This window comes from Phalacrocorax carbo, chromosome 1 (assembly GCF_963921805.1).
Source record: "Phalacrocorax carbo chromosome 1, bPhaCar2.1, whole genome shotgun sequence".
NCBI classification, from domain to species: domain Eukaryota; kingdom Metazoa; phylum Chordata; class Aves; order Suliformes; family Phalacrocoracidae; genus Phalacrocorax; species Phalacrocorax carbo.
The window spans coordinates 34,304,085-34,324,839 of record NC_087513.1 but is presented as its reverse complement, the minus strand read 5'-3'; the positions used below and the strand labels follow the sequence as shown (position 1 = coordinate 34,324,839).

At 39.2% G+C, this 20,755-nt stretch overlaps 1 protein-coding gene across 1 annotated transcript in view; it reads right to left on the bottom strand.

The window, feature by feature from the left end:
• The window catches only part of ANO6 (anoctamin 6), an 80,116-nt gene that overhangs the window by 56,279 nt on the left and 3,082 nt on the right, over positions 1–20,755 (bottom strand). The window lies entirely within an intron of this gene.

Sequence of the window (20,755 nt, the reverse complement as noted above, 5' to 3'; positions counted from 1 at the left end):
AGGCTCAGAGTACTAGATGGAGTCAGACTGTTCCCACCTGCTAGGATGAACAAGAAGATACAAAGATGGTGGGCTTTGCCCAGATACTGCTTTCTAAGTATAGCTGATCCTGCATCACATAGCTCCTCAGAAAACAGACCAACATTGTGGTTGTGCCTCCTCATCTCAGCAGGCTGCAGTCGTGCTAGCAGAAGATCAGCTTAGTGATATCATCATGCAGAGCACCCAAGAGGAAACCAAGCAAAAAGCCCCAACACACAGGTGCTGCCTCAGACGCCACAAGGAAGCAAGAGATAAAACACTTGATATGAACTAAGTCCTGGGATGAATGAAAACTACTTTGAAGCCCATCATCTAATCAAGTCAAACTACTTTCCCCTTACTTCATAAAAAGGAACAAACTACGGCTGTCTGGAATAAAACTAATGTTTCAGAGAGATTCCTTTTCTCAAAAAGGATGAGTATTGACACATCCAAGACAAGGTACCACGTAAGGAAATGGCAATCACTCTCTGTATCAGAACTGAGGAAACAATAATGAGGGGAGAGCATAATTTTCAGATGGCTCAGTCTAAAGATCTGGAGTCATCCCTGGATGCCAGCTGGTGACTGCAGTAAAGCCACTGTCCTAAAAAGGACTTTATGTAGATGGCAGCTTCCTTAAGAATGTCCAACCCTCTGTCTCTTGGTCCAAAAATAATAAAATTATGTTACTGAAGTATAAAATTCTGTCCTGGCTTTTGGGGAAAGAAGGGAGGGAAGACAGGGACAAATTTATGCCATGTTTTTTTAAATGCACCAGAAGATCAAAAAGGTGCAGAACTGACAATACAAAGCAGTTTCCCTTCTGAGCAAAGATTTTGCTTTTCCAAATCTGGAACTTACCCAGAAAGTGAAGCTATTGTTATAAGCATGACTACAAGCTCTGGGGCTATGAACAAAGGAAACTTTGAATATATGCTATTTAGATTAGACAAAACAACTACTTTCCTTCCTGTTAATTTATATAAGGTTATACATTAATAGATTAATTATAGATGTATAAAATTAATATATTAATTCAATAATGTTTATATGGGTATATATAAAATTAAAAACAAATTGATAGTTACTACTAAAAAAAGCCTATCAGAACAGATAACAACCTGTTTTAAGGGCTGATTCTAGCACAAATATTTTTTTCAGTTACATGTAAACTATTCAAGCCATCTGTAATACTTGCTGGAATCTGAAGTGAAGTAAAACCATTACACAAGTGGAATTTTTCTAGATACAGAAACTGTTGGACTGATATACTGCTTTTTTGACAGTCACAATCTCTTTTGCTGGTGCAGAATATTTCTTTATTGTAGTGTATTTCCTATGTCCAGTTCATTGCATATGAGTACTCTCAAAGCTAAGAAAATGTTTAGGAGTTGAAAAAGCAAGAATATGTATTTTCCTTTTTAAATCTATGAACCAAGGAAAGACAGAGACAATGAGATCCATAGCTCTAAAACAAAATTAATCTAGGCCATTAACGTCCTTGAGGTACTTTGTTAAAAAAATCAGTTCAAATGTAAAATATCCTTGACGGTCTTGATCCTTATATATCAAGCCACATATAAAATAGTTTTGTTTAATCATATAAAGAATTCTTAAAAAAAAAACCCAAACCACCAAATCCTCCTTAGCTAGGAGAATATGTAACCTAATATCTTTCACTTCACAGAGTAAATGAATAAACACAGAGAGTTGAGAAAATAATGTCTTAGGTTATCCTTCCAAAATGTAGGCCTGATCTTTTTCCCTTGCACCTTTCTAGGTGGAGACATTATTATAGGGATCTTTTTGATGGTTAAAGGTCTGACTGGGTTGAAGTAACTTTTCCAGACTAGCTCTTCTCTGGCATAGCGTCTCATCTCCACTCACTCACGACGGCAGCCATTATGATCCCAAATTATCTATGGTTTCACCTCATTCCACTTCCACCAAAATACTACTGGCTTGCCCTTGGTAGCATTCATTTCTTTAAGTTCAATTATTTATTGGAATGTGTTTTAATTAGTTTTATTTTTTATACCTGTAGACTTTATTTGAAGAGTACATGCTACTAAACCCAATATTCTCCCCTTTTAAAAAGTCATGTACTTGAAGTGAAATGTAATTATTTTTATAACAAACTATACTTTATAACCTATTGTTTATAGTTAATAAGAGATCTATACTACTGCCTTCCATGTGAAAGTCTCATCGTCTTCCTATGGTCTCTTGCAGTCTTACACCACATGAGAAAACAAATGACAATTAGTAATGCCAAAATGGCTTTCCAAGCTGTTAATAAATTACATTCTTTGTGCACTCACACAGAGCAGATTGGCAGGTATTGTCAACCCAAAACCTAACCTATACCACATAATAAGAAAAACATTGATTTTAATTTCAGATGCCCAAGCATATGAAGCTATGGGTTCTGTTGGATCACAAAGGAAGTGAAAAAGCTGTCTTGGAAGATGATTCTTTCTTGTTTGAAAGACTATTCTTTCCACTGAGTTATCTTCTCTTACAGCTGTGCAAACAAAGGATTGGGAACATGTGGTATGACTTTCAAAAATAAATACTCTTTCATGACTAACCCTAAACAGGAAAGCATTCCGTTGGGAATATAATACAGAGTATTGCTAGTCTAACACCTCATGTCCTGAAACAGCCAGCTCGGAGTCGAGGTAGCTCACCAAAAATAATAAAGTGATTATCAGGCAGTTACAGAATGAGAAATTAGACTGTGTGGAAATGATTCTGCTGATAGCAGTGCCTAAACATTTAAAAGGCACTGAGTTGGAAGATTTAAGGGGCTCAGTAACCAAACTGTCAAATAGATCTTATGTGTCCAGAGCTCAAAGTGGGACACTTGCCCAAAACCTGTTGCAAAAATCCTAAATCATTTCAATGAGACCTGGACTAGCCCCAGCTTCAGTTTTGAAAACAAACACTGGGCTAATGACTTTTTAGTTACAATTCTGTGAATCCAGAGTAATTAGTGGAAATGCGAATGCTAGCTCCTGCTTTCCACTGCTGCAATGCACACCAGAACCAACCTGTCTGCATCCAGTCTGCACATCAGACACCAGTTGACTGTAAATCACTGCAGAAATTCAGCTGCTAAGTAGCCTCTTCTAAACGCTTTTTCTGAAGCTAAACAATTTACCCACCTTCAGCTGAAATGGCTGCCAGAAAGAATTATTTTGGCTCTCATCTGTCAGTAGGCAATATAGAATCATAGAATTGTTAAGGTTGGAAAAGACCCTTAAGATTATCGAGTCCAACCACTAACCTATCACTGCCAAGTCCACCACTAAACCATATCCTCAAGCATCACATCCACCCTTCTTTTCAATACCTCCAGGGATGGAGACTCCACCACCTCCCTGGGCAGCCTGTTCCAATACTTGACAACCCTTTTGGTGAAGAAGTTTTTCCTAATATCCAACCTAAACTTTCCCTGGTGCAGTTCAGGCCGTTTCCTCTTGTCCTATCGCTTGTTACTAGGGAGAAGAGACCGGCACCCACCTCGCTACAACCTCCTTTCAGGTAGTTGTAGAGAGCAATAAGGTCTCCCCTCAGCCTCCTCTTCTCCAGACTAAACCACCCAGCTCCCTCAGCTGCTCCCCATAAGACTTGTTCTCTAGACCCTTTACCAGCTTCATTGCCCTTCTCTGGACACGCTCCAGCACCTCAATGTCCTTCTTATAGTGAGGGGCCCAAAACTGAACACAATATTCAAGGTGCGGCCTCACCAGTGCCGAGTACAGGGGCACGATCACCTCCCTGCCCCTGCAGGGCCACGCTATTCCTGATACAAGCCAGGATGCTGTTGGCCACCTTGGCCACCTGAGCACACTGATGGCTCATGTTCAGCTGGCATATAGATACAGAAACATATACATATATGTGTGTATATATATATGTACATATATATCTATATATATATACAGAAACAATTTTTTGTTTTAGAATGTATTAACATGCCTACCTGCTATAATTTTAAACAATATTTCGTATGATTTTTGTTTGAACACTAAATGCATATGTGTCAAATACCTAGCTCTCTTTGTCAGAGAATAAAATAATGGAATATACTGATTAAGTCAGAAGGCTTCAGACTGTTATCAGACTGTAATATTTTTAGGTATTAATCTCAGGTTGGAATATGGGCTTGAATCATTCTCTCTTCTACACATATACCTTCTTATAACCTATTAAGTAATTTAAATACATTAAACTAATGCAACAGATAAGACTTATTAAATTTTTCAATTAAGGGCTGATTTGTTTTAAGTATATATGGAACCAGGTAGAAAACTGCTGTCATGTTGCCTGTCAAATAAGCCTGTTTCATTAGATCCAAACTATGTCATATTGCTACATACTGAAGCACACATACACACTTATTTTATTTCTTTCATATTTAACAATAGTGCAAACATTGACATTCCTGTTGCCAAAAATGCAAGTTTCTACAGTTAAGAAAAACAACTACCTCAGTCCCATTAAGCGCATAAGACATAAAGGAACAGCTGGGTCACTGAGTCCAGCACCAGCTTACAGACAACTCTGATTTTTACTTTTTTTAGAAGGTTCTGAGAGAAAATTTTCTTGACTTGGAATAATCTGTTTTATTCTGACAGAGGGATCAAGAACAGGCTGCTGTTTTTTCTCTTGAAGTGAATATAATCTAGGTTACAGGGAATGAACACCACTAATTCTAAAAACCCAAAGGGCATTAGGACAGAAGGTGTTAGGCATATGAAGTTACAGATAAATTCCTGCTGAGGTATTCAAAAGTGTCCAAGCAGATTGACAGTTTTTATGCCAAATTATATCAAACATAGCGTATGGCCATTAGTGACCAGAATCAATCCATCAATTTCATTAACTACAGCTAATGTTTCCCTTGCTTAATAAATTATTTTAAATGCAAAATGTTTTATAAATGTACTTATCTTCTTATGTATACAGCATATTTAAGATAACTAATAAACATTTTTGCATGTTGTTTTCCTCCATGGTTAATTAATTCTACTTACCAACAAAATGCATCTAAATACAAATTCAGAGTAAACAGTTATTATCTAGTAGATAAGAAAGCACCCATTCAACAACAAATTAAAAATCAGAGTAAGCGTGCATTGAGCTATATACCTGCTGAAATGAATGGAATTAAAGAAAGGATGCAGGGACCTAAAACAGGATTTGGGAGTAACCCAAACATTCAGGTCCAAAAGTACAAAGCGGGACTGTGGCTGTGCAGCTGCTGGCTAACAGGAGCCTCCCTGCCTCACAGTCATGCACTGTGGGCATTTCCCCTGGGCGTCACCAGGGACCAGGCTGGATGTAGGCCCTGTAGTACCTTCAGCAATGTAATTAGTCAGCAGAACACAATGGTTTTGCTGTCTTAACTGCTCTATCAGTCAAAAAGAAAAACCTCTTTCTCAGAAATCCTTTGAAATAAAAATTCAAAACATGATTCAAAACTGTATACAGGTTACTGCTTATTACGACCTGTAAATTTAATCACTAACTTAAATGATTCCACTTTGATTGATACTGATCTACCCAGTAGAATCTGGTTTTCAGGGCTCTTAAAAAACCTGGAAATTTATACCAAGGGAGCAGATCACTAAGACTCCAAACTCAAACTCATAAGCACTGAACTAGTGCTGGTTCAAGACTGCCTGTTATCACTGACGCTTATTTTAAAGAAGATGAAGGAAGGGATTGGATCCTGGTCTTCCCATTTCAGAAGTGGTCCTCACTACATCAAAGGTAAAAGGTATACAGAAATACCATTTCATCTAGTGCAGGAGATGCTGGTGGATTTTAAAGCAAAGGAAGTAATTTTTCATTATGAAGTCCAATTTGTTATTCTTTTTCCTTCAGGTCGCCACCTCCTTTTGTATATGAGATGGGGTTGCAATGAGGATGAGTCCAGGTTTGGTTAAAAAGGAGGATTTGTCCCTCTAGACCTTTAACTTGTTTTTGCAAAAGATGGATAGGCTATAGAGACTGCGGGAAGACTGAAAGGAAGAAAGATTTTCTGATTGTCAAAGAATTTGTGTTCAGCCTTGGAGAAGTGGCGTAAGCCCCAGCTTCAGCACCTAATACACGTGATGCTGAGAAAGCTGCTTGAACAAAGTGTTGCCCAGATTTCCACAGCAGAGATTTCAAGCTAACTGCCCAGGCTGTTACGGCTGGGAAGCTCAGCACTTTTACAGAAGAGCTGGGGATTTGTCACTAAGTTAGCTGGAGAAGTGGACTACTTGGAATAGGAAGATTGGGAACTGCCCTTATTGCTGAAAAAATCAGTTCCAAAGCATTTGTGACTGCTGAGTATTTTTTTGACAACTTTGTATGAAACACAGAGAGTTTATCAGCAATAAATCCAGAATGGTGTTAATACCTGATTGTACAAAAGTGCTCAAAAATCAATTATTTTTGTGTAGCCCTCCAGTAGACGTGTTCTAGGGAAGCCTGCCGGTGGCATGTGGGTGTCTCTGTTCAGCACCATGTCTTTGCACAAGGCATTCAGAAGTGTTTTATATTCCCCACATCTTATCACTTCAGCAGCCTGCATTCCTCTCATGGGGGTCTGGATTCCTGAAACTCCAGCTCTCCCTAAAAAGGGAGTTAGGCCACCTGACACTTGCATCTCTGTTGGATATAGTGCTCAGATGTGGTAAAAGCACACAGAAACATGGAGGAGGAAAGGAATGAAAATGTATGCTGTGCAAGGCTTGGATAATTTCACTTAAACAAGGCTTGGAGCCATGCTCTTATTGAGGAAGATAAAAAGAATTCTGCAATTACTACCAGTTTACTGAATGAGGCAGTGGACTTAAGAGGAAAAAAAGAACAGTATGATTGTGTAATTAAAAGCTGTAACATGCATGCAAAGAAATGGCAGAAAAATTGAAGTTGCCTGGGCAACATTAATGCTGACATTGCCCAACTTCTAAGTGCTTGACTTCACAACCTTAATGTTAACATTTTTAGACATAATATATAACTAGCCACAGCCAATTAGGGATCCTATGGCTCCTGTTGGTAACTGGTAATATTTGCATTTAAATATGGAGAACAATTACTGCTAGCTATACTGTATTACTTAATTATACAGTCAGTTTAGAAATGAAATTATATCTGAAGCTTTTGAGAGATTCCCTTGAGCAGAAGCAATGGAACAATTATTACTGCAATTTGGCATGAGGAAACTTTGCTTAAAGTCTACAGTTTCACCTAATCAGACAATTTGGTTAGTGGCCCATGTGTAGGAGCACTCTGCTGCTGCTGAGTAATTTCAAAATGCACTGTAAGAAAAAGTAATCATAATAACTATGGACACTTTTCCATAGCAACTTGCATATAAAATCTATTAAGTTTTAAAAGTCAGTTCAGAATAATGTAATTAGTGTAAATTCTGTACCATGATAGAAGAAAAACCCCAAACCCTGTCTGTGTTTTAGCTTATTGCAATCATTGAATAAAAAGTTCTGGATTCTGCTGACAGTTCAATTAATCATACCCACTAACTACAGCTGGGCAAGGTCTGACAGCTTCATGACAAACAGCTGTGGCTTTGAAGACACAGAGGTTTCTAAATTACTTTCTGGGAAAAGAGGAATTAAAAGAACGATGCATGTGTGCAAACAGCATTCTAGTAACGGTAATGTGGGCAGGCTGATAGAAAAGAAGAATGTGGTCTCCCTGCCTGGCATTGAAAGTCCACTACAAAACTAAAGAAAAATAAATAGATGCCTGTAAAACTACTTACTCAAGAAACTTACACACAAACACATCTGGAAAATATGAAGGCAATAAAAACAAACTCCAGAGTGATCACAAACATTTTTCCCTGGACTTTGTGAACCTGGAAGTAGAAGGAGGTAAGATCTCAACAGTCATTTCAGTCCTCTTACATGACAAGGAAGGAAAAATGCAATGGATTCCTTTGGAGAGAGAATGCCGTGCTGAATATCCTGGCTAGGTGACATGAATGCACAGATCAGGCATTGCACATTTACCACACCAAAGCTTGAGCTTAGGCAGAGTTTGTAATGCTACAAGCTTCCCAAGGTAATGCCACGCCGTCAGACCACACCTTTGGCTGCAATCACCCTCTTGTTGGGATGGGTGTTCTGTGATCTGGCTTGTGAGCCTGGCTGGTGGCTTGCCCTGTCTATCAGATGTAAGAAGGAAACTCACAACTTGCCTGTGGTCATCCAGCGGCAGGCCTTAGCATCAGCTAGGTCCTGGATTCTGTCCTTGGACAGATTGCCTGCTCCCAGTCCTCAACTTTATGTTATAATGGAGTCTTTGGCCTATAGCTTGCCTTCTGTCCAAGTTCTTGCCTTGCCTTTTGACTGTAAGGCTGTTCACCGGTTTTGCACAGGATTTTTAAGAAACAGAGTGTGTCTGTAGCCAAAGAAGAGCAAGGGCACATAAGAACATGAGAATGTGCTTATGGATCATCTCAATGGTCCACCCAGCACAGCCTCCTGTCCCCAAGAGAGGCCAGTGGTGCTCTAGGCCAAAAACGCCATTCCATGTTCTGAAGTGTAAGATGAGGGCACAGAGGCAGTGAAGCTCCCATGGTATACATCAGACAGAAGCAGTATCTTTTTATTTTAGATCATCTCATGGCTTTTTAATTCATTAATTTCTTTCTATACCTTTTGAACCTGCAACTGCTGCTTACACTTCTTGGCACTGGTAAGAGTGAGGCCCAGTAAGTTTTGGTTCCCCTCCACTCCATGAGGTGGCACAGTAGAAATCTTCTCAGATATATTTTGTATTACTACACACTTGAGGCAGACACTGTAGATACCTGAGGAAGAGTATCAACAGTGCTGCCCATGGGATAATGAGAGCTTTTTGAGTGCTTGGTGTGCAAACATGTTAATAATGTATCGGGTATCTAGATATTATGTCACCCTCAGATTTGTGCTTATCAGCAACACATGTAGAAGGGTCATTCCCTGGGTAATGTCACACTTCAGATTTCAGCACGGCCACCCACCACCATTGTGAATAGGTCTTTCAGAGCAGGAACACTGAAGGCAGCTTTAGACCCACCAAAGCACGATAGTGTGGTGTAAAGTGCCATTTCTAGATTTCTCTAACAATTGTGGCATCCTCCTATAAGATTAGCAATCCCAGAGTGAGTAAATTCAATCTAAGAACTTGTCAGGAAAGAATGCAGGTGAATTTTAAAGTACAGGTCTCCTTTCGATTGGCAGGTAGCATAAAAATGTGGAAAACAGGTATTTTGATAGCTTATCTCAGGAGGAAGCAAAAATTAGTTAGGACTATACACTAATGACGCGATGAAAAAATGACTGCCTTTGAATTTTATATACCGTTCAGCTGTAACAAAACCAAGGAGCAAGAATAACACGGTAAAAGCCAAACATAAATTCTCTTGTTTTCCTCCTATCTCACCTATACTACAGTGTAATTCCATGAAACTCTTATAAAAAGCCCACAAAAGAGGAGATGCAAGCTTTGCTTTGGAAAGCAAGGAAAGACATTTTACTTTGGTGTCTCTAACGAGTCCTGCTAAACTGTTTTACAATGTTATGAACATACCAGATGGCGGTTACAGCGGGCTTGCTCATTTCATACAACATTACAGAGCTTCATGAGAGTACAACCAGTGCTAAGACCCAGCCATACCCCTCTTTACAAGCTCATTTCCACTGAGATTCTAATCCATTTCTTCAAAACTGTGGAAGTAAGAGAGAAAATCAGTTTTCAGATTAAAAAAAACCAAGCAGCCTCTACAGAGTTGGTTTTCATTTAAGCTTAGGTAAGATTGCTTACACATCTCATTATAACGGTAGGGAAAAAGCAAGCGTGATGGGCTGTTAGGAGGCTAGTCATAATCCCTTGACATTGGCTATGCTGAGTTTTGGGTTATTTTTAAGGAGACCACAGTGGCTTTACTGCAGATTCTATTTTTTGCGTGGAGGGGAAGAAAAATGACCTTTCAAAATGTGTGAATCTAGCTCACAGACTGTAAGGCAAGAAGGTACCAATGAGGTCACCCAGTCTGATCCCTTTAACACAAGCCAGCAGATTTTACCTCCTATCTCCTGTGTCAACTCCAACTTCTGGCTGAAGGTGAAAAAATTTCTCAGCTCCAAAGGTTTTACTGAATTGCAGACTGATAGAATTATATCAAGTAGATCTCTTAAAACAGACAACAAATTAGGATCCAGTAAATCCATCAAGAAAATTTTCTCTTTACACTTTATCCTAAGTATGGATTTCACATATGGAACTTGACATATGGACATACTCATTTATAACTTACTGAAAACTACACAAGCTGTGAAACAAACGCTGCAAGCAAATGTATAGAAACAGAAGAATACAAAGACAAACCAATATCCACTTTCTCTAGGCTTTTTTTTTTTTAGGCTTAACTGTATTTATAAAACAAAACTCACAGTGACATTATATTTAGAGCTTTAAGTTTTAATGCAAATTCCATTTTTGGAGGGATTTAGCACTCAGCCCTTCTAACTGGTTATTAGTTTTCTTGAAAGTCCTTAGAATAACAGGTTGATGGAGATGTTGCAGCACATGAATCAATCTGCTGCTCTTCCTTGCCATGGTGGAGGTGGGACAGAGAAGGAGGAGGGGAAGAGGGCTTCAGGAGTAGCAAACACCAAAAAGAGACAGCAAGGAGATGACAGCGTTAGCTGAGCCAGCCATTCTGTAATCCACACCGAGGGGACTGAGAGAGGGAGTCCCAGGCAGAGCATCTCTGGTGGCCTCACCTCTGAGCTCTCTGCAAGAGACACAACCTAGCTTTTAATGAAAACCAAAAATATCACACACTTGAGGAATATTTGAAGTGGGACAGCTGAACTCCAAGCCATATTTTTGTGCCTAGAATGAACAATGCAAAACATCTCTACTGATTTTAATAGCAATATACATTCTAAAAAGCAGGGATATACCTTTGAGACCAAAACCTTTAGCTGAGATTTGCCTTGCCTGACTTCTTACTGTCCCACGTCAAGGTGACATGTCAGATGAGGGTCCACTGATATGGAAAACCCCACATTTAGAAAAGTAATGGCACTTTCATTTCCCTTGCATTATGAAATGGATCAAACATGTTGAGTTAATAAAAGTAGAAAATTCTGCTCATACACTTGCAGAGACAAAGGGAAAAAGCACAGTGCTGATTCCCAGAATAATTCAATATTTCAACATCTCTGAAAGTAAACTTCGCTGACTAGACTGCAAGGAATTTTTAAAATATCAAATATACATTCTTTCACTTCTGTAGACTTCAGTTCCCTACACTATCACAGTTAGAAATCTGCCTGCTCATGTAAAAGAACAACTTTGTAATCTTATTTATTATGTTTTTGACCTGCATTCTACATAGACAAAACCTTAAATGCTGTAGGTACTTGCTGTATCCGTCCCCTGCTGCACATAGCAGTGATGGGATACGTTCATGCTGAACTCACACAGCTGGATTTCAATGGCCACCTTTCCTGTCACCACAGATTTTGGATTAGGTTAATATTTGCAAAGTGGAGCAATCCTTGAAACATGAAATCACTGCATGAATCCTCTGGCCCTGTTTGCTACACAGTGGCACTTCGGCTGTCTGGTGCAGTCTGGACCCTGAGAGCACCTTATGTCACTTCTGAGTGGCATGAGTGACATGAGCCAGGTCTGCATGAGCCAGGCCTGCTCATATGGAGTCAAACTCAGCACTACAAAGGCCAAGAGAATCACTGACCCTAAAGGTAACAAAATACAATGGTGAAGAAAATAGTGAAAGGGATGAAAAAGAACTGCAAGACTTTTCCTGAAATGAAACAGGATTTCTCCAGAGCTTAGTTTTGTTTGCAAGGTGTTCCTGAGGAACATCTTGGTGAGGAGAGTGGTCACTGGGCTTGTTCAGTGAACTGTACGCAGTGAGAGATGCAGAAACTCCTCTGACAGGCATATTTGGTCTTATCTTAGAGTGCAGGATAAACATCTATCCCCCAAACATTTAATTAAACTCAGAGAAAACAAACAAAAAAGAAAGACAAGGATACACCAGCCACAACTGATAAATGGAGTACCATTGTTCAGAGAGATATTTATCCTTCCACCATCAATAACTTTGGAAGATGAACCGCTGAAAAAACCCACTGAAAAAAACCCACTCTGAACAGCAATATAGGGTCTCTGGGGGCTGAGAGTGCAACATTTACACACTTAAATAACTTCATGGATGCTGACAGTTCCACTTCACTCAAAAGGATTGTTCTCGTGTTTGTGTCGTCTTTGGCTTGTGATACGTCCCTACACAGACTGGTGCACAGAGGTGAGCAGCAGCCTGCTACCTCAGAAGTATATGCTGTTGTGTGAGGACTATAGGAGCAAACTGCAGTTAATGCTGCAAAAATCAAGATTCCTAACATCAGCTGAGAGGTGTATGTGAAATTTTGGCAGTGTAACAGCTACCAGAAGCACTACACTGCTTGGGTCCAAACATCATAAAATGCCATTGTTTATATGTGTTTTCTTTCCCTGAGAAATTTCAGGTGAGTTGTTAGTGAGATCTAACTTAAATCAGCTCTGTTAAACCATAATATTGCTGGTATTTTAAGAGGTACAATGGATAAAACCAAGAAGCAGCGTAAGCTATTTATCATTTTTGTGCAAGCACTTCACCTTTCCTGCCTAAATCACATGCGTGCCCAGAACCTGGCCTAATAAACGTGCCTGTCTCTGAAGGCTGATTTGCTGAAGGGCTGTGACCTAACCTTTTGGTGAGGACTGTAGAATTAGCCCTCTGGTCAAGAGTGTGATAAGCTGTTTTTTCACCTGCTCCAGCGCCGAAGCACATCATTGCACAAATGCACCTGGACTTCTGCCAGTCCCTGAGTGCCTTCTTGAACCCGAAGGTGTTCTCTTCATTGCTTAAAATAATGCAAGGTTGGGTTTTTTTCCTATCCCAGAGCAACTAACCCAAATCAGCTGTCCTTAGGCAGGAAATATAAAGAAGACAAGCTGCTTTTGCCATGAGATAGACTTGCCAAGATCAACCCCGCGCATACTGTCAAAACTATTGGCCAATAACATGGGGAACAAATATACCTTGCCTTCAGTGTGTTTTATAGGAGGGCAGCCCATGCGCAGTGGTTGCCCCAAGCTACAAACACAGCTTTTTTAGCAGTCAGGCTGATCCCATGGTGCTCCTCACCAATGTCAAGCCTCCAGGCAGCTGTGGAGCCTTTTCATGGGAACTGAAATGATTAACCAAAATTGTAATTGCAAATTGCTGTTTGGTTAGATTTCAATGCCTATGGATCAATGAGTTATCTAATTAGAAATCTTAAATTTGAAATATGTTTATAAAATTATACCCATTGCTCTTAAATTTACATGTCTCCAAGGAGATACATTTGAATTTCTGTAATGAGTTTCTCAGAATGTTTGCTTTAAAGTATTTCCTACACTCAGCTGTTATACAGTGTGTTTACAGGAGGGTCCTAAAAAGATACTTTTAATTACTTTGAGTATGAAAATATTAAGTTTAAAGTCAAAACCTACAGGCATTTTTGAGCTACTTTGTGTTTGTAGATGCAAATGGTCGTGTAAGCATTCCTAGTGTTGAACCCAGAGTTTAGAAATAAATAGTATACTTTTGTTTCCTAATCAGAAAATACTCTGCAGTTTTAGCAATTGAAGGACTCTTCAGATTTTTCTTCTAACAGCTGCACCTTAATAACCAACTTCTACCTAAAGCCACCTTCTTCTGTGCATAAGAGGCCTAAGAGAGAGCTTTGCCATTCTTGTGAATACCAATATACTTAAAAAAAAAAAACACATCTGGAGCTCTATTTGGCAAGACTGCGTTGCCCCTGAAGCTCCTTCTCTCCTCACTTCATTATCAGCAAGGAACAAGTTAGAAAAAAAATAATTTAAAAAAAATTCAGCATTGACTCATTTATTCTCCAGCTCATATTGATTTTTTTTTTTTAATAATACATAACATGTTTAAGTCTTACCAAATATTGTAGGAGTTTTTGCTGGGCTGTTTGTCTTAAGCACAGCCATCAGTTTATAGATTAAACTGTCCTTTTGTGCAGATTCCTCCTTGTCTTTTATAGACAGCAGAATAATTAAATGAATTTAATTATTTTTCCTAGAGTAAATCAGTATATATGGAGATGATGAAAGATTTAATAAAGATATTTCCTCCATTAGGGACTAGTTCTGCATTCCCTACTATGAATAGCATTTATAAAAATAATGCTATTCCCACTCTAGTCGATGGGACTGCTCACAAGGGCTTATAAAGTGTGCATTGTTTGACCTCATCCTTTTTCATTAATGCCTACAAAAACACCATTAGACTACTTAAGGAAAAACACATAGAAAGAGAACACTAATAATTTTAGTAATATTGCACAAAAACTAATAAAACTCTCTGGCAATGCTAGAGCCCTCTGGATCATCATCTCAGTCTTGTTTTGTTAAATGTTATTATCACTAACTGCAGTGTCAAACCTAAAGCAGTGGAAATTTTTTTGCAAATAATTAATGGTATAAATATAGTCTTTTTTTCTTTCTGGATAAATTACCTATGAACACATTGTGATCTTACTGTAGATTAAAAATATGCATGAAAATGCCACAGATTAATTACTTCAATTCACTGCACCCATGGTTATATTACCTTAGTTCCATGCCGTAGCTTATTTTCCTATGAACTGCCTTGAAAGAATCTTTAAGCCACTGCTTATGAGTTCCTGACCAGATAAATAGGTGAATAGCTGCGCTGGACAGCTTTACCTTTATGAACACTGTCAGAGTTCTTCCTCTTTCCCTTTTACTTACTTTCTTTTTTAGTCTGCACCCAGGTCTCAATGGATATTTTGCCTTTACTTCTATCCACCTCCTTACTCGTTCCATCTCTTTGACACATCTTATTTTACCAGACCCTTCAGTCAAGACCCTGGTCTGTGCTACAGGAGCCTCTTCACTGATCTAAGTTCTAGTCTTTGGTGCTTATCTCAGGCTCCATCCACTGACAGCAACAGACTCCAGCTTCTCCACAGGCAGGATGTGGCTCTTCAACTCCTCCACTGTGCCAGATCACAGCAGCATGTCCTTGGATTGCTAATATCAGTTCCCAGCAACTTCAGCAGGATTGCTACACCAACAACATTTTATAATCGGCTCTCATATTTTCCACCCTGATCTGCAATCCAGATGACATTTTCTCAGTTAAATATTCCTCCCACAAAGGAAGGAAAGAACACACAATCCTTCGCCCACAGAAAAGTCACTAATCTCGTTCCCTTCTCCTGACCAAAACGCATTAGCTCTGGCAGCACCACAGCACAGGAGACTCAGTGTATCTGATCACAAGTGCTTCTTGTTCCCATTCTTCATTCCAAATTCTCTTCCCTACCCAGTGAAGATTCCTCATCTGACTGTAATGTCCCAAAGTAGTAAAGGTTGAGGGACCAGTCATGGCTCTCTGCTGCAGCAGTGGACCAAGATCTTCCTGTAGACACTCTGAAAGTCAGATTCCTTAGCAAAAGATCCGCCAAAGCTTTCTAGGGTGTTTCTACAGGACAGAAACACACCATGGACACTCAAGTTGTCAAGACATTTAGACTGCTGCGGCAACTGCTCTCAAACAGCACTTGAACAGAACAGAGGTGGTGGCTGTTTCCTACACAACAACACTGGCACAGCAGCTCATACTGATGACTGTACTGTAAGCAGTCTCCTATGCAAATATTTACTGTCCCATTATAAAGCACACCTAAAAAATGCCAGAGAACCTGACTAACCAGATTAATGGGGTCAGGGGAAATCCATCAACAAAGAACTGAAAGGAAAGGAAAACATAAAAGCAAAGCAAAATCTGCTATTGGTGGCAGTTCCTACAAAACTTTGCTTTTCAGTTATGTCTAAAGAATATTAATGATTAGTCGTTTAGTTGGAAATTATTTAGTGTAAACACTCAAATGAAGGGTTCAATCATATTCAGCCTTTACACAATATTTTGAAACTAAGCTGCAATTTCTACCACATGAGGCATAAAATCAATTAAAGAATGTTAATGCTCCAGCAGACTTGTAACTACACTGCTTAAAGTTCAGTCACTTTGTGTTTTAATACATTTTTGTTAATTTTCCAGTCTGAATCTGGTATTCATTAAAGATGTTTAAATGTAGTCTCTTTCCAAAACCATTTGGTCTTTCTGGTTCTTCCTGCTAATGGGGTTTATGCCAGTCTGAATCCTACACTTTCACAAACATAACACATACATTGTATTAATGTGGCTATTTTCATTAGCGAAGCTACCTCAACTCTGCCTACTTTGCATTCAGTAACATTATGCCCTTCAACAGGTCAATTGCTGCAGAGGAGACGGACCATCTATATTGATAAGGTTTGGAACCGAAGGTTGGTGAAGGGGAAGCTGCTCTGACATGGATGCAGGATACGAATGTGAAAAAGGGATTACACTCCCATTCAGTGGTATCATGCGATGGGAGACTATCTGCTGGGTAGCCTCATGCTAATCAAAGTGTAAATCTTTGCCATTCCCTACACTTTGCCACTCAGCAGCCCATCCCTGATAAATCACCAACTGTGTTAGCTGAGTTAGCTTTGCATGAGCGGTGTATGAAATCATGCATATACAAATGTGGGGCCTGAGCGCAGCCCTTGACTTCCTTGGGGAAGGTACCCCATGTGTACATAAGGAGGTTGGGGAGTGACTCTGAATCCTGCAGAGGAATAGGTACTCTTCAAAGATTAAATCAAGCCATCCTGAGGTTGAGGATGTTTTTCTAATTAGCTCTAGCGATGCTTCAGGATCTCACTTCTGAAGTCCATGGGGGGAATTGTGCCTACCTGTCTACTGTTGTTAGCAAATGCTTGAGTTTAGGATAGGTGAGAACAACAGTTAGAGATAATTTCACTGAAGCAAGCAAAAATATATTTCAAATGCCTGTTTAATTCCTCAAGAAGCAATCAAGACACTCCTCCTGTCACAAAGCCTTCAGAGCGATGTGGGGTGCGGGAGTGAAGCATGATGGGTGGAGAAGACAAAGGATTCTGTAGTCAGATGTTTGCATTCTTAGACTGACTATCAAGCAAAATCTATCGTTTGATGACAATTGGCATGAATGCCAGTTTCCATTTCCCACAGAAGACACTGGCAGTAATAAGATAAAGGGTACAGTGGCCTTTACAGCCTTGCATTCCTACCACGCTGCCACTGATACACCGCAATGAAAAATAAGGCCACAATGCCACGAAGACTTAAGCTGCAGCTGTAAGGCCGTTGTTGGGGGAATAGTTCTTCTGATAGCCAAGCCAATTTATGCTGGTTTGATCCGTTTGTGACATTACGGCCTATGGCTTTCACTTCAACTTCCAGATTGATCAGACCTGAACCCTAACACAAGATGTTAACAGTGTCCAAGTGGGCTCTCATCGCGGCCAGTGCAGTAGATGAAGACACACACTCTTCAGTGGCAAAACTGTTCTACCTACACTCACAGGGAGCCTGGATTTGAATAAAAACCCCTCAAAAAGTCACAAGCAATATTAGTCCCATGCCTTGGTGAAATTATTTTTTTAAATCTTATATTAAAAACATCAATCAGATATCAGTTTAATAGCATGTCTATTCTATAGAGCAATACTTCAGACTGTTAGAAAGGACCACGCCAGAGACATGCACAGAAGCAATAGTGACAGTCCAGCAAAAGCAAGCTGATTTTTTCTATTCATTAGGATACAGAGATGCATACTTGCATATTTCTGTCCTCACCCTTGTTTTCTGAATATAAGAACAATGAACAATCCAAACCCATGGCACTGTTCCTCAGTGCCTTGCCTTGACATTCACACACGACTAAATACATTATCTTGTTAAACATGCACCTGCAACGGCTCCAGAAGCTTCAAGCCTGCAACAGCTTTTTCAAAGATCTTCTCATGTCAAGCACAGGATATATGTGCATTATTTATAAAGCACAGAAACGAGCAAGCCTTTTTCCTGACCTACCCTGGTTAATCCCAAACTTAGGTTAATGCTTTTTTATTTAACTTTTTTAGGGGGGTACAAGAATGTAGCATCTCAAACTAAAAAAAGACCCCAAAACAACAAACCCCAAACAAAAAACAATAAAAGAAAAAAGTCCATTGTTCTTTATAAAGGATAAGCATAAAGGAAGGCATTACAAAGACTAATTTATGACAGGTAATGGATCTCGTACAAAAGTACCCTTGTGTTTGTTGCTTTTTTTTTTTTACCACAGCAAACAACATCGGTGTTAGTATCAGTTCTCCCTTGGGGTTTGCCACATGTCTAGTGGCAAACTAGACCTCAGTTCCACAGCATGCAATCCATCATTTCCTAGGAAATGGCAGGTACCAAGAAATACTAGGATGAGGTGATTTAAATGATAACTACTTTGTTGAACTTACTGTGCGTACAGAAACAGATCTTATTCATAACCCATCTTTAACCACTTTTGAAAGATCCATTTGTGTGAGGTGCAGACTGAACAACATCTGCTATGGCACGCATAGATCACCCCTTCCTTGTCTCTGGTCTCCTGAAATTCAGGCTTTCTATACCTGTGGTTTGCTATACTGCCTAAGCTGCAAATCAGCTGATACTAGGACATTTTTTTGTGAGTTTTTGATTGCATTACTTTCAATAACTGTAACAGTATGGAATTGCTGGAGTTCTGTACCATGTAACACAAACCTGGTTGTTTCCCATGCATCAATTTTAATAAGTTTTCTTTTTTACAAATGATAATGCTTGAAAAGTCAATTAAAAAAAATCTAAGATGTTGAGAATAATTGTGTATAGGGTATTTTTCCTTTTGAAAGAACTTTTGGACTGTGTAAATAGAGGAAAAACTTTAAAGAATCACCTGTGATAAATATCTGACATAAAATTAATGACTTAACCAGGGAAAGAAACAAAACTATTACTGTTAAAGTAGTGCAAATGGCACATGTTGATACAATGGCAGATAACAAGTCCATCCTACAGATTGCAGAATTATCTGTAAACCGCACTCATATGTTCAGTACAGCTTAATCTAAAATACAGGCATGAAGAATACTTGCAAAGTACAGGAAGTTTCTAAGGGAGAACTGAGAATTCTGTTAGAGTAGAAACACTTTAAAAAGAGAAAGATCTGAAAAATTTCTGAAGTTTATGTTTCCTAAATTCCTGCCTGATTCTTGAAATACTCTGATCTCCTCCAGAGTTTATGAATTATAAATAGCTGCAAAACAGTAATTATATTGTAGTTAAATATTTATACTCTCACTATGTGTTTTTTAGTAGTTTTGTACAAAAATAATAAAATTAGAATGAAAAAGTGAGTGGTACCAGCAGTGTACTGTCAAATCCAACCGTATTCGGTGACAAGGCTGTTACCCCTGCGTGGCTTGGATTCGGTGAAAGTGAAGTGGGCAGAAAGTCAAAAATAAAATTACTGAAGTATGAAGACAGGAAGAAATGTAGGTAAACCTTCAGGGTTACAGATATAAGAGGAAGGACATGCAAGCATGAAAGATAGTTTAAATTTTGAGCAGTATTACAGGGCAGCATTTCCTGGACCTGTACAAGTCCCAGCTCACCATGAAGAACCTCTCGCTGCCTCGATAGCAAACCGGAATAAATGAGACACAGGTCTACATTCCTGCTTGTTCCTGTTCCTCGTCTCCTAGAAGCACATGTACAAGAACATTGTTGCAAACAGAGCACAGAATTGGGGAGCAGAAATTCTTGATTCTCAGCTTATCAGACATATCCATCCCAGAGCCTTCTTCAGGACAGTGGGTGACTTGAAATGCGCCCCAATAATTTTTAGGTTGATTACAAGACAGAGGAGAAAAGGAGAAGAAAACCAGGTGTGCTAAGAGTGGACCGGGACAGTCTTACTCATTGCTGTAGGTAGACTGAAAAGCAAGATATTGTCCTTTCAGGAAATATATTTTTTTAAAGGATCTGCTTACAAAGCCTTGCATGTTATACAATTATCAGATCTGGTCCCTGCACCTGCTGCCATGTAGTCCACTTTTAAATTTCCTACAGTGTGGGGATTACAGATAATAAACTGCAGGGCAAAGCCACATTTTTCAATCAAGAAATCTAACTGTTCAGACTTCCCATTGCCTTTAGAAGACTTCTATTGAAAATTGACCATTTCACAGCATCATGAAAGCAAACACTGGAGTAATTTGTAGAACACCATTGGTATACTGTACATTCATATTGGAGTACAGTATATGATATTGGTAATATTTGTAGGGTCATAGGAGAAGCAGGTCAAGTTAATGAAGCTATGGAGTCAGAAAAAATAGAAGCTTTAGGCAGGCAATATGATAAAATTCAGTACATGCCATGAGGAAACAAGCAGGGAACAGTACAGTGAGCAAAAGTAAGGAGGTGAAGAATAGCTATGCCTGCTCTTCACTATTTGGATTACAACGTCACTTCTTAGGACAGGGTTCCAGTTGTACAGCGGGCTGCACAAAACTGGCTATTTTAGGCAGCAACTCCACAAATAATGTTGCTTGAGTGAGTCAGCACTGTTGTACATTTTTATTGTAGTTTAAAAACGTGCTGAACGACTGCATAGAATCCTTTTCAGAAAGAAGAGCTGGAACCCTCATCAGCACAGTATCTACATTG